The sequence below is a fragment of the Sinohyriopsis cumingii genome, chromosome 5 (assembly GCF_028554795.1).
Source record: "Sinohyriopsis cumingii isolate HCF-2022 chromosome 5, ASM2855479v2, whole genome shotgun sequence".
Lineage (NCBI taxonomy): Eukaryota > Metazoa > Mollusca > Bivalvia > Unionida > Unionidae > Sinohyriopsis > Sinohyriopsis cumingii.
The window spans coordinates 32,280,957-32,292,220 of record NC_142965.1 but is presented as its reverse complement, the minus strand read 5'-3'; positions in this window follow the sequence as shown (position 1 = coordinate 32,292,220).

Sequence of the window (11,264 nt, the reverse complement as noted above, 5' to 3'; positions counted from 1 at the left end):
GACCGATCCTTTGAAAGAAGCTTGCACCATTGCCAAAACGTGTTCCTTAGTGTACCGGTAACGTTTCATGCCTGACAACACCCTGGCTGTCATTAGCTCTCAAACGATCAACTTTGTTAAACGTCAGTATTCGGTCAAAGCCCTACGGTGGTTACAGTACTTGTGCGACAAGGAAGTCAAATGGATTCAGAATGCTCGCAACGGAGGGGGAGAAAAAACCATTGGAATGCATGCGGTAGATGCCTGGGACTTAGAAAACCCCAAGATCGTGTACGAGTTTAACGGTTGCTTATTTCACGGATGTCCCGTCTGCTACCCTGATCGTAACACTAAAAATCAGATTTTACAACGAACCATGGAAGACTTGTACCAGGACACTTGTCAGCGACGCTTGAAGTTAGAACAGCAAGGATACCAAGTGGGGGAAATGTGGGAACACGAGTATGATAACCGTTTGAAAATCGATCCCGAGTTTAAACGCATCGTGGAAAGTTACCAGTGGGTGGACCCCCCTGAATGCAAGGGAGAGTTTGTACGGAGGAAGGACCAATGCCACCTGTTTGCTGTACCACGCTAACGAAGAGAAAGGAGAAGAAATCAAATACTTGGACGTGTGTTCCCTGTATCCTTTCGTGTGCAAATATTGTCGCTTTCCTGCAGAGCACCCGCAATTGATGACGGAACACATTGACTTAGGCCCCATTCGACAATACGAAGGTTTGGTCAAATGTAAAGTTTTGCCTCCCACGGACTTGTACCATCCCGTGTTACCTCATCATTGTCAAGGCAAACTGATGTTTCCCTTGTGCCGTACTTGTGCCGAAACGTGTAACCAAGACCAGCCTTGTCAGTACACCCAGGATGAACACGCCTTGACGGGAACGTGGGTCAGCGTGGAATTGTTCAAAGTTCTGGACATGGGATACCAACTGTTAGAAGTGTACGAAATTTGCCACTTTCCCAAGACACAACAATACCACAAGGGTGACCCAAGTCAGAAAGGTCTTTCCGCAGACTACGTGGATGCCTTTTTGAAACTGAAGAAAGAGGACAGTGGTATCCTTCCTGGTGTCACACTCCCGAAGACGAAAAGAAATTCAAAGACAAATACTGGGAGCAGGCAGGTATCACTTTAGATCACATCGAGGAAAACGAAGGCAGGCGATCGTTTGCCAAAGTGATGTTAAATTGCTTCTGGGGCAAAATGGCACAACGACCGTGTTTGACAGAACCTTCCCGCTACTTCCAGATGATTCACGACAAAAACCAAATACATAGAACACGTGGACGTCGTTCGCGAGGATTTGATCTTGGTCTATTACGAAGATGATCTGAACTTTGTAAGAGCCGACTCATTTGGAAATGTCATCATTGCGGCTTACGTGACAGCTCATGCTCGCATAAATTTGTACGGAGCTTTCGAACTGTTAGGGGAACGCGTCCTGCACTTTGACACGGACAGTTACATTTACATCGAGTCAACATTACCCTGACATCGAAGTAGACCGTTTAGGAGCCTGGACAGACGAACACCCCGACGAGAAAATTTTAAGTTTCGCTAGTGGCGGTCCTAAAAATTACGGCTACGAATACCGGGACAAACAAGGAGAAATGCACACGGAGTGTAAAGTGAACGGATTGACTCTGAATTATCGTACCAGTCGAGTGGTGAACTTTGGCGTATTGAAAGAAACCTTGCAGTCTGGAGAAGATGAAAACTTTAAAGTGACCACACGTGAACCGAATAAGATTGTACGTTTATCCACTCACCAAATCGTCAGTCGACCCTCGGAAAAAGTCTATCAAATCGTTTACCAGAAGCGAGTGCGACTTCCCAATCACTTCACTTTGCTTTATGGACATGTCGGTATTGGTCTGTATATAAAAAGGGACAATGTCCAAGATCGATAGTTCACTGTGACTACCAAGACCAAGGGAACAAGATGAATCCTTTGAAAGAGACGTCATTCAAGTTCGGTGTTCGGGGTGATCTGGGAGGGGTAGTACCTCTGGTGGATGGGCACGTCGTGCTCCTTCGGGAGTAGCTTGTCCATCTTTGGTCCTCACCAGGCGCTCAGCCCTCACCTGTGGCTCCAAGTAGCTGTAGCCACACCACGGGAAACGGCTTCGACTGGCCGGCTAAACCAGGTAGAGGGTAGCCGACGGGCCTCAAAAAACCCTCGGTGACTTGGGAGCTTGCCTATCCTCGCATGCAAAGCCAGTTTCGGCAGACTGGGCGGAAGAGATCAACTGAGTGATCCAACGGCCACGAAGGCGAATCTGCAAACGTTTTGTGGAGAGCGCAGGGTATGACAAGGCACGGAAGACGTCATAGCCATCCAATGCAGCCGAAGTAGTCCCCAGTCGTGACGAATCTTCGTACCACTGAGTTCTAACTACCAAGGCCGAGAGAGTGAGGCTGTCTCTGTGCAAAGGCTGTTTCACTTTAATCTCCTTCACGCACAGGTTATGTTGTGCACCTATCATTCATCCTCATCATCACTCAAGTTCGGGGATTGTAAAAAAAAATTACCTTTCCATATTGTGACTAATATTGGATGGATAAGACCATTGCATTGCGACGGAAAATGTCCGAAAGGAAACTGCAATTGTCCATGCGGTTACCATTGTAACTGCGTAACGGAGTTTGAAGACGAGTGCGATTGTGAGCCTTGTAATGTGAGTGATACAGTAAAGCATCATGGGAACTTTAGTATCACTACTACCACTACCCCTATCATGGAAAGTGATGCTGTGCGTGTCAAACCTGATGGATGCGAAAGCGATGCCGCTCCTTATCGTGGACACTTTACTGGGTTGTGGATGTCAACCTTCACGTCTACCACCCTACGGATGTAATACAGCCCTGAGCAAACTCCTGTCGATGTCACCCTGTCCTCATCGAAACGAACCTGTGAAAGACGAATATTCGTTCCCTGTGCGCTTGTCTGAATATTGCAACTTTGAAAATCGTTTTCAATCGTTCAAAGGAAAATGGCCCAAGTATCTGGGAGGACCAACCCCTGAAGAATTAGCCAGAGCCGGATTTTTCTACTTGGGCGAAGGGGATAAAGTGAAGTGCTTCAGTTGCGGTGTGTCACTTCACCACTGGGAACCACAAGATTCGGCCTACCTGGAACATGCTTGATGGTCTCCCAGTTGTCACTGTTTACCTTTAGTAGGACGATATCAGTAATCCCTGAATGGATACTTTACAAGAGAACATTCGTGGTTTGCCTGTGGAGTTGAGAGAACGCATTTACCGAGAACTGGTCAAAATACAAGTCAAACGTAAAGAACAGTTGCATCCGTTACGTCACCGATTTTTAAACCACTGGTACCTGAATGCTATAAAAGGACTGATTCAGACGAAAGTATCCCATTGGCCAGACATTCGTCAACTACTCCTTGGTTTAAAAAAGGACTGGTTTGTTATTGATGATTCTATTTCTTACAATGTAAACTTACTGCATCGAATTCCAGAGGAAGAGTTAACGAGTTACCAGAATCTTTTACACAATGTCAGCTTAGTGAAAGAGGAAACTTCTGAACGAACTGTGATGTACAAATTAGTGACTAAACGATTTAGATTCAACACTGAAATAAAACCATGTCTGTGCAGACAGCACATTTCTTGTGTCAGACAAAAGAGGATTTAGTATGACATATTCATGGATACTTTACAGGAGAACATTCGTGGTTTGCCTGTGGAGTTGAGAGAACGCATTTACCGAGAACGGGGCAAAATACAAGTGAAACGTAGAGAACAATTGCATCCGTTACGTCACCTGTGTTTGAACCACTGGTACCTGAATGCTATAAGAGAACTGATTCGTAAGAAATTATTTCGGTGGTCAGACCTTGTTCAATACTTCCAGGTCGTAAATGATCGACATGTTCATGATTTTGGTTACTTCGAGATTCACCTAGTGCAAGGAATTGAGCAAGAAGAGTTAAAGGATTACCACATCTTTTACGTGGAATCTGCTTAGTGGAAGAGGAAACTTCTGAACGAGCTCTGAACTGTAGGTTACAGTATGCAAGATTTAAATTCCCTACTGGAGAACGAAGATCTCTGGCTAGTAAGTACATTTATTGCTTATGAAAAAGAAAGAGAGTATAAAAACAGGCTGCCATGCCACGACTTTTATCACAAGTGATTGAACAGATTCCGTGGAAGGAACGCAATGAAATATTCAAACCGTGGATCATTACCATCAATTATTACAAGAACTGTTTCCGTTCAATTTGGGTCGACAAGTGGTGTGTGTGTGTTAGTGACTTGTTTTCTAGGATTTCAACCTGTGTTGGTGATAGCACCAGAAGAACCCGTCACCCAGGACAGGACTGTCATGGACATTCCTGAAAGACCCTTTCGGAAGGACACTTGTGTGACGTTACTCCCTGTTGTACTTGTCAGAACATTACCCAAAACATGTTGTACAGAAACTTGTTTCTATTCCACGTTGATCGTTTTCATGTGCATTTTATCGTTGTACTTAAGCCTTTGGCTTTTATGTATTTTAGTCTTTCGTGTTCATTTTTAAAACATCAATAAACGTGTCCTGGAAAAAGTATAAAAGCTCTTGTTTTGTCTGCTTTCGTGTCACAAGTGACATTCCTGACACTATGGCTACCTCTGCTGTCTCTGCTCCCTCTTCCTACACTTTCAAAGTCATCGACGAACACTTAGATCGTACTAGTTGGGAGGCTTTGTATCTTTGCCATCCATTTAACATGCTCATTGCTTGACCTAGCAGTTCAGGCAAAACCGAATTTGTCAAACGTTTGATCGAACATAAACATCATTTGATTGATCGTCCACCTCAACGAATCGTGTGGTGTTACAAAGAGTGGCAATCGGCGTACAGCCTCTTGCGTGAAAGTCAAGGCGATTTCATCGTGTTTGTGGAAGGCATTCCTAACGAAGACGACGGAATCGTGTCTGACTCCCGTCAAACCCATTTGGTCATTTTTGACGACATGTTAGGAGAAGACAAAGAAGAAATCAAACTGTGGTTTACGCGCAAAGGGCATCATCGTACTGCTAGTGTCATTTACATCACTCAAAATTTGTTTCAACAAAGTAAAGCCCATCGCACCATCAGTCTCAATGCTCATTACGTGGTCTTGTTTAAAAGTCCTCGAGTTAAATCGCAAGTGCAAGTCTTAGCCAAACAGTTAGGAACGCCTTGGCTGACTCAGGCGTACGACGATGCCACTCAAACTCCATAAGCCTATTTGCTCGTCGATTTGAAACCTACTATCCCCGATTATTTGCGATTTCGTACCCATTTGTTTCACCACTGGTGTCAAGACGGAAGGCCTGTCCTGTACACATCTCCGTCCTCGACTTCACCCCCCCCCCAAAAAAAAATCATTAAAAACCTCAGTCGCTTTTCGTCTGTCTCACACAGTCTGAACATGACGTCCCTTCAGTCTCATCTTCCCGTCAAACTGATTCGTGCCTTGTATGGCATCAGTCCCGAAAAAATCCACAAATACGTGCTCGTGTCTTAGAAGCCAGTCTCAGAGAAGTCTTACGATGGTTCACTGTGACAGCACGTCAATTACTGCAAGGCATCATTCAGATTCCTCGTCAAACCAAACGCTTTTTTGATCGAAACAAAGTAGCTTTGACCCAACTGGCCGATCCCCGTATCGACACTCAAACCAAAAAGCAAATCATTTTGAAACCTGGAGCGAGCGGTACTCTAGGAGGTGTCATCATTCGCTCCCTCTTAAGATGGGATCCTAATGCTCCCAAAGTTCTCCCCAAGAAAAAAGTCAAACGAAGCCCCAAGAAGAAAAAGATCAACGGTGTCAAGACCAGGTCAAAACCCCGGAAAAAGTAAAGTCCCCAGAAAAAAAAAACAGAGAAGTCCTCCGAAAAAGAAAAATCCACAGAAAACTAGTTGCAAGAGAGGCACTTCAGCCAGGACGCAACCTTACATTCGCAAACCACGACCTGCAACAACGGTGACCGCGTCTCAGGTAGCCTCAGGTTCATCCATTCTCCGTTGATGACACCAGGGAAGCCCGTGTCTCCAAGAACTTCTCCAGTGGCGGGACCCTCCTCTTTAGTGACAGTGGCAGCTACTCAGAAAGTACCTGCTCCCAAAATTAAAGTTCAAGAGAAATCGGGCATGTTATAGAGTTTACTGGATTTGTCCAAGCGAGAACTCGTTCGATTTAGTCCGTTGCGAACCACTGCACGACGTGTGTTGCCTGTCCTCAAGTTGACACGACGTTAAAACAATCAGTGGCGACGCATTCCAGTATAAAATAGGGCTGCGACAAAATAGAGATATCAGTGGGGTTTTTTTGTGCTCATGAACTTCCAAAAAGATGTCACCTCAAAGAAGTACACACCGTCACTATCGTCAAAAAAGAAAGAGACAAAGACAGGCTCGTCATCCGACAAAGCGCTTAGCCAGGCATCGACGTTACCCTAAGAAAAGACACAGAGGTTCAAAGAAAAGAGTAGTCGCCAACGGGGAGGATTCTTTGGCGATTTTGGAAAACACATTGTCACATTTATGACAAAGCGATAGTCCAAAAAAGATAAAAGGGTGTGTGATTAGACATTGACGTTAGTGTATTTTTGGTGGATGTCCCGGAACCAACAAGCAAAGATGTCACCCTCCAGAAAACATTCCTCTTCTAAACCCAAAGGAAAGAAAAGGAAAGGACTGCCTCCTCGTTTAGTCAAACATGGGGACATGTTATCTGTCCTGTCCAAAGCTTCTCCATCCATGCGAAAAAATCTCATTCAAACGGCCTCCAAGGATGTCATCGATACCGTATGCGAATGTTGTTTGAATGTTTTGAAAGGCACCAGAAACAATGCTGAAGCAAACATCGTCACGTTCTTCGCCAAATGGTTCAAAAGAAAATCCCCATTCGTCAAAAGAAGAAGATGTTGGTCCAGCGTGGAGGAATTTACCCCTCTTGTAAGGCCCATTACTGAAAGGAGTCTTGGGAACCATGTTGGGAGGACTCGTGGGAGCAGGATAAAAAGGACATCTGAAGTCCCATGTTCTCAGACGTAACCCTTGACATCCAATGGAAGGACGAAAACTAGCTTTAGTGCCTTACAAACGATGGATGGAATACCATCGTTGGCAAGAACAGCTGACCCAGCATTTACCTCCCAATCCCAATTTGAGCGAGATGTCCCAGTTACAACACGAATTGCAGTCATTGATGGATCGCCACGATTTGTCCGAAACAGAAAAATCGCAAAAGTACGGTCAACTCTTGCAACGACTGCAACTCTTTCACCAAAAAGCTTTAGACGAAACAGCTCTACCCACTCTGAAAGATTTTAAGACCTTGATGAAAAGTCCATCCCCCACACCACCACCACCACCATCCCCACGAAGGCCTGAGGAAGAAGAGATACGAGAAGTTTTTCAAACACCGTTAGCAGCTCCCATTTCTAGTAAGATTGCAGCATCCTTGTTGACCCTTTCCCCCAATGAAAGCTTGGGTTAAAAAGATGATGTCCACTCCTCCTTTGACAGAAGTGAAAAAGAAAGAAGGGAAACCAGAAGTGAAAAAAGAAAAGAAGACCAAAGCCATTCCATTACCACCTCTGCCACCTCTGCCACTTCTACTCCCGTAGCCCATCGGACACGTAAATCCATTTCCAAACCACCCTTTCGCCCCATTCCAAGTAGCATCAGCGAAGAGTGGTTGACTTATTAACAAACAAAATGGAAAAGGTGTTAGCCAGCATTTACTACGATCCATCCCATCCTGCAGGTTACGGAGGAGTTCAAAAATTGTATCGTGCTGCCAAAACTCGACTGAAAAGTCTCCGTTTACCTCAAGTGCAACGATGGTTGGAAGTGTGGAAGTGTTACCTAAAGTGGGAAACGACATCAGACACACGTTGAGCAGAACGACCGCCAAGTATCCGATACGACACGTGGAAGTGAAAACGTTTACTATTCCTGCTGGACAGCGATCCATGATCGAAGATCATCTGTTCCAAGGCCATTTACCCAAACGTTTAATCATTGGTATCGTCAAGAATTCAGCCTTCAACAGAGCCCACAAAGAAAACCCTTTCCAGTTTCAACATTACAATGTGTCCGAAATCGAAGTCAGTCGCGATGGTAAAACCTTGTGTACCCGACCCTTTGAACCTAAGTTTGGTGACGAGAAGAATTACTTGAGACCGTACTTGTCCCTGTACGAAGCTACCGGGCAGTTAGGAACCAACACCAGTCACGGTATATCGTACGAGGATTATGCAGGAGGCTATGCTATGTGGGCTTTTGATTTCACTCCAGACCAAGGCAGCGGTGAGGAGCATTTCCACCTCTAAAATCCATTCAGATTCGTGTGGAACTTCGGTTTTCAGACGCTTTACCCCCACTTAACACGGTGAACGTCATCCTATATACCGAATTTGACAATACCATAGAAATCAACAGTTTGAGAGAAGTCATTCTAGACTATTAGAAGCCATGGAAGACTGTTAGCCCTCTTTACCTAGTTGAGAAACTTTGGACATGGAATGTGAGGAGCCCATGGAAGAAGAATCCCAAGACAAAGACGAAGAAGTCATCATGATGAAGTCCCGATGGCCAGAACAAGAAGCACATTTAGTCTCCTGTTTTGCTACAGTCCTGGGAGATAAAATTAAGGAACTGATCAAGAAAGATTGCTATGGATGTCAAAACGATCATCCCAGTCAAATTCAACACGATAAATACCTGATGCTGAGTCAAGAAGAAAAATTGGACGAGTATCTGGAAAAAGCTTGGAGTCTCATCGAGACAGAATTCGTGTTTGATCAGTGGTATAAAGGCTTGCGTGAATATTCTTCTCCTCCATTAACGCGTCTGGAGATCCGTTGCATAGAAACACTCGTGAACCAGGGTCCGAAGTCGGAGCTCGTACCCCTTTACTTGTCAGACATTTTCCAAGAGAAAATCAGGATCGAATTGATCACTTATTATCACCTGTGAAGAAAAAAAAAACACAAAAAATGGATACCTGGGAACTTTATTATCTTTTTAACCACAGTTCGTTCACTGCTTCTTGGAATCCTGTCGTATGTGATAAAGATGAACTCCCTTATCGCAAACCTCAAGACCGTCAAGCTTATGTGATCAACACGGACGACAGTCATCTCCCAGGAACCCACTGGGTAGCCGTCCGCTTTCCTCAAGAAGGATGTGTGGAATATTTCGATTCGTATGGATTGCCCCCTTTGGAAGACGATATCATTGACTTTATGAGAAGAAATGCTCAGACCACACGATTCAATAATGCGAAATTACAAGGCACAGATTCCTTGGTGTGTGGACAATACTGTGTGCATTTTCTGCATCATCGCAGTCTGGGATATTCTTTAGAACATTTAGTGACTTATTTTGATCGTCATTCTTCTAGAAACGATGAGAAAGTAGATCGATTGTTTTGTGACCATTATGCTTATCTTTTGTCTCTTGCTAGGAAACGTAGTGTACATCAATGACCCAATGACTTCCAACAGTGGAAATCACAATTTCATTCACAACGTTGTCAGCCATGTCCAAAATAGATAGTTATTTGAAGAAAAAAATGTTTAATGTTAAATTGAATGGTTATTGTTAAAAATGTTTGTTACTTGTTAGTGATGAGTTATTGGAATAAAAATGTTGTGTTTTGAAAAGAATGCGTTTGTCGTTTGTTTTGCTATGGGTATCATGATTCATGCTCTTTGACTTCTCTCTATCCCTCACATAACACTAATTTAGCGTTCCGACTCAAAAACAGTGTAGGGATGTTTTCCTTCGTGTCCGCGACTTGACCATATCAACGCGGCAGTCTCCAGTCTGACCATGACACAGTCAGCAGCGAACACAGTAGGAGTAACACCTAACAATGGAGCTAGCGGCGGAAATACTAATCCCACAACAGGCGTTGAGCGCAATCCACGGACTTGGTCTGAAGATAGCCTCCGGCTGGAGCCTACGAGCTCAACATAAGAGAACTACACTCTTATTGATATGGGAAGAAAAGGAAGAACAAAGAATTAGGCCCAGAACTCGTCGTGGAGGGAAGAAAAAAACGCAACAACAGAGGGAGCAACAAATGCAGACCCAGAATGTTAGCAGCCTCACCACAGCGAGTACTACAACAACCATATGACAGCAACCCACAGTCCTGAATGTTGAACCTACACCTACGGTTAACATTAACCGGGCCCAGGACTCTGACCTAGCTGCAAAAGATATCTTATCAACAATATCATCGTCGGATATGTTAATAGAGCTTACTGCTAGAATTGTACGCTCACCTTCTCCGACACCTCAGACAATCATACCTGAAGAAAAATCTACCACAACGGCCGACGACCTTGCGGCTGACCTTGAAGTATCGACTTCGACCGAAGATGAACAAAGCACACCGGTCAAAGAATGGGCAGCGGAGGTAGAAGACAAAATGGAGGACGATACTGACCCCCTGGTGGAGAAATACACAGAAATGGGACTTGACCTACCGCTACATAACACAAAAATTGCTGGGCAATTTGTAAGAGCAGTCCAATATGTAGCATTCCGGTCCCTTGACACCTTCCAACCTAGACCATCGCAATGGGGTTTTGGAACTAGAGTTCTCCCTCAACACTACAGACGGGCCTACACTGGATACCCTCTCAGCCAATTGACCGAAGCCGCCTCATACATAGCCACCTATTACGGTTACTTATTTCCTGATGTTATCAAACATGAAAAGCGGACAGCGGAACAAATCGTGAGGATGGAAGAGAGACGTGGCACCTTCCAGGAATAAACAACCCTTTTTAGGGCTATCAGATTGCCTATAATTTTAATAGGGACCCATTTTGGCTAGGTGTCCCTCCTTGGCTAACTTTATATCAAACAATTTGGATCATTTTGGTACCGCCGTCAAAACTTATGACTAAACTTATACCAATGCGTGTAACAACATTTTTTATAAGTCATTTTGACTTAGCGATTGGTATATTTTTATTTAAATATGTACACTTTGTACACAAAAATTGCAACTTATGATTTAATTTAATATATTCAAAATTTATTACTTTTATAATTTGGCTAATTGCAGAGGTGGCTTACACATTATTGGTATATATTATTGTCCATTAGTAAAACTGGACTTAATTTTAAATAAGTACGGGCTAGCGTTTCGGCAAGTACACAACATCCATGGCTGGCTTGCCGGGTGCCTTTTCCTCCTTTTCACGCTCGGATATCGTACACGTGGCAAGATGTGGAACGATT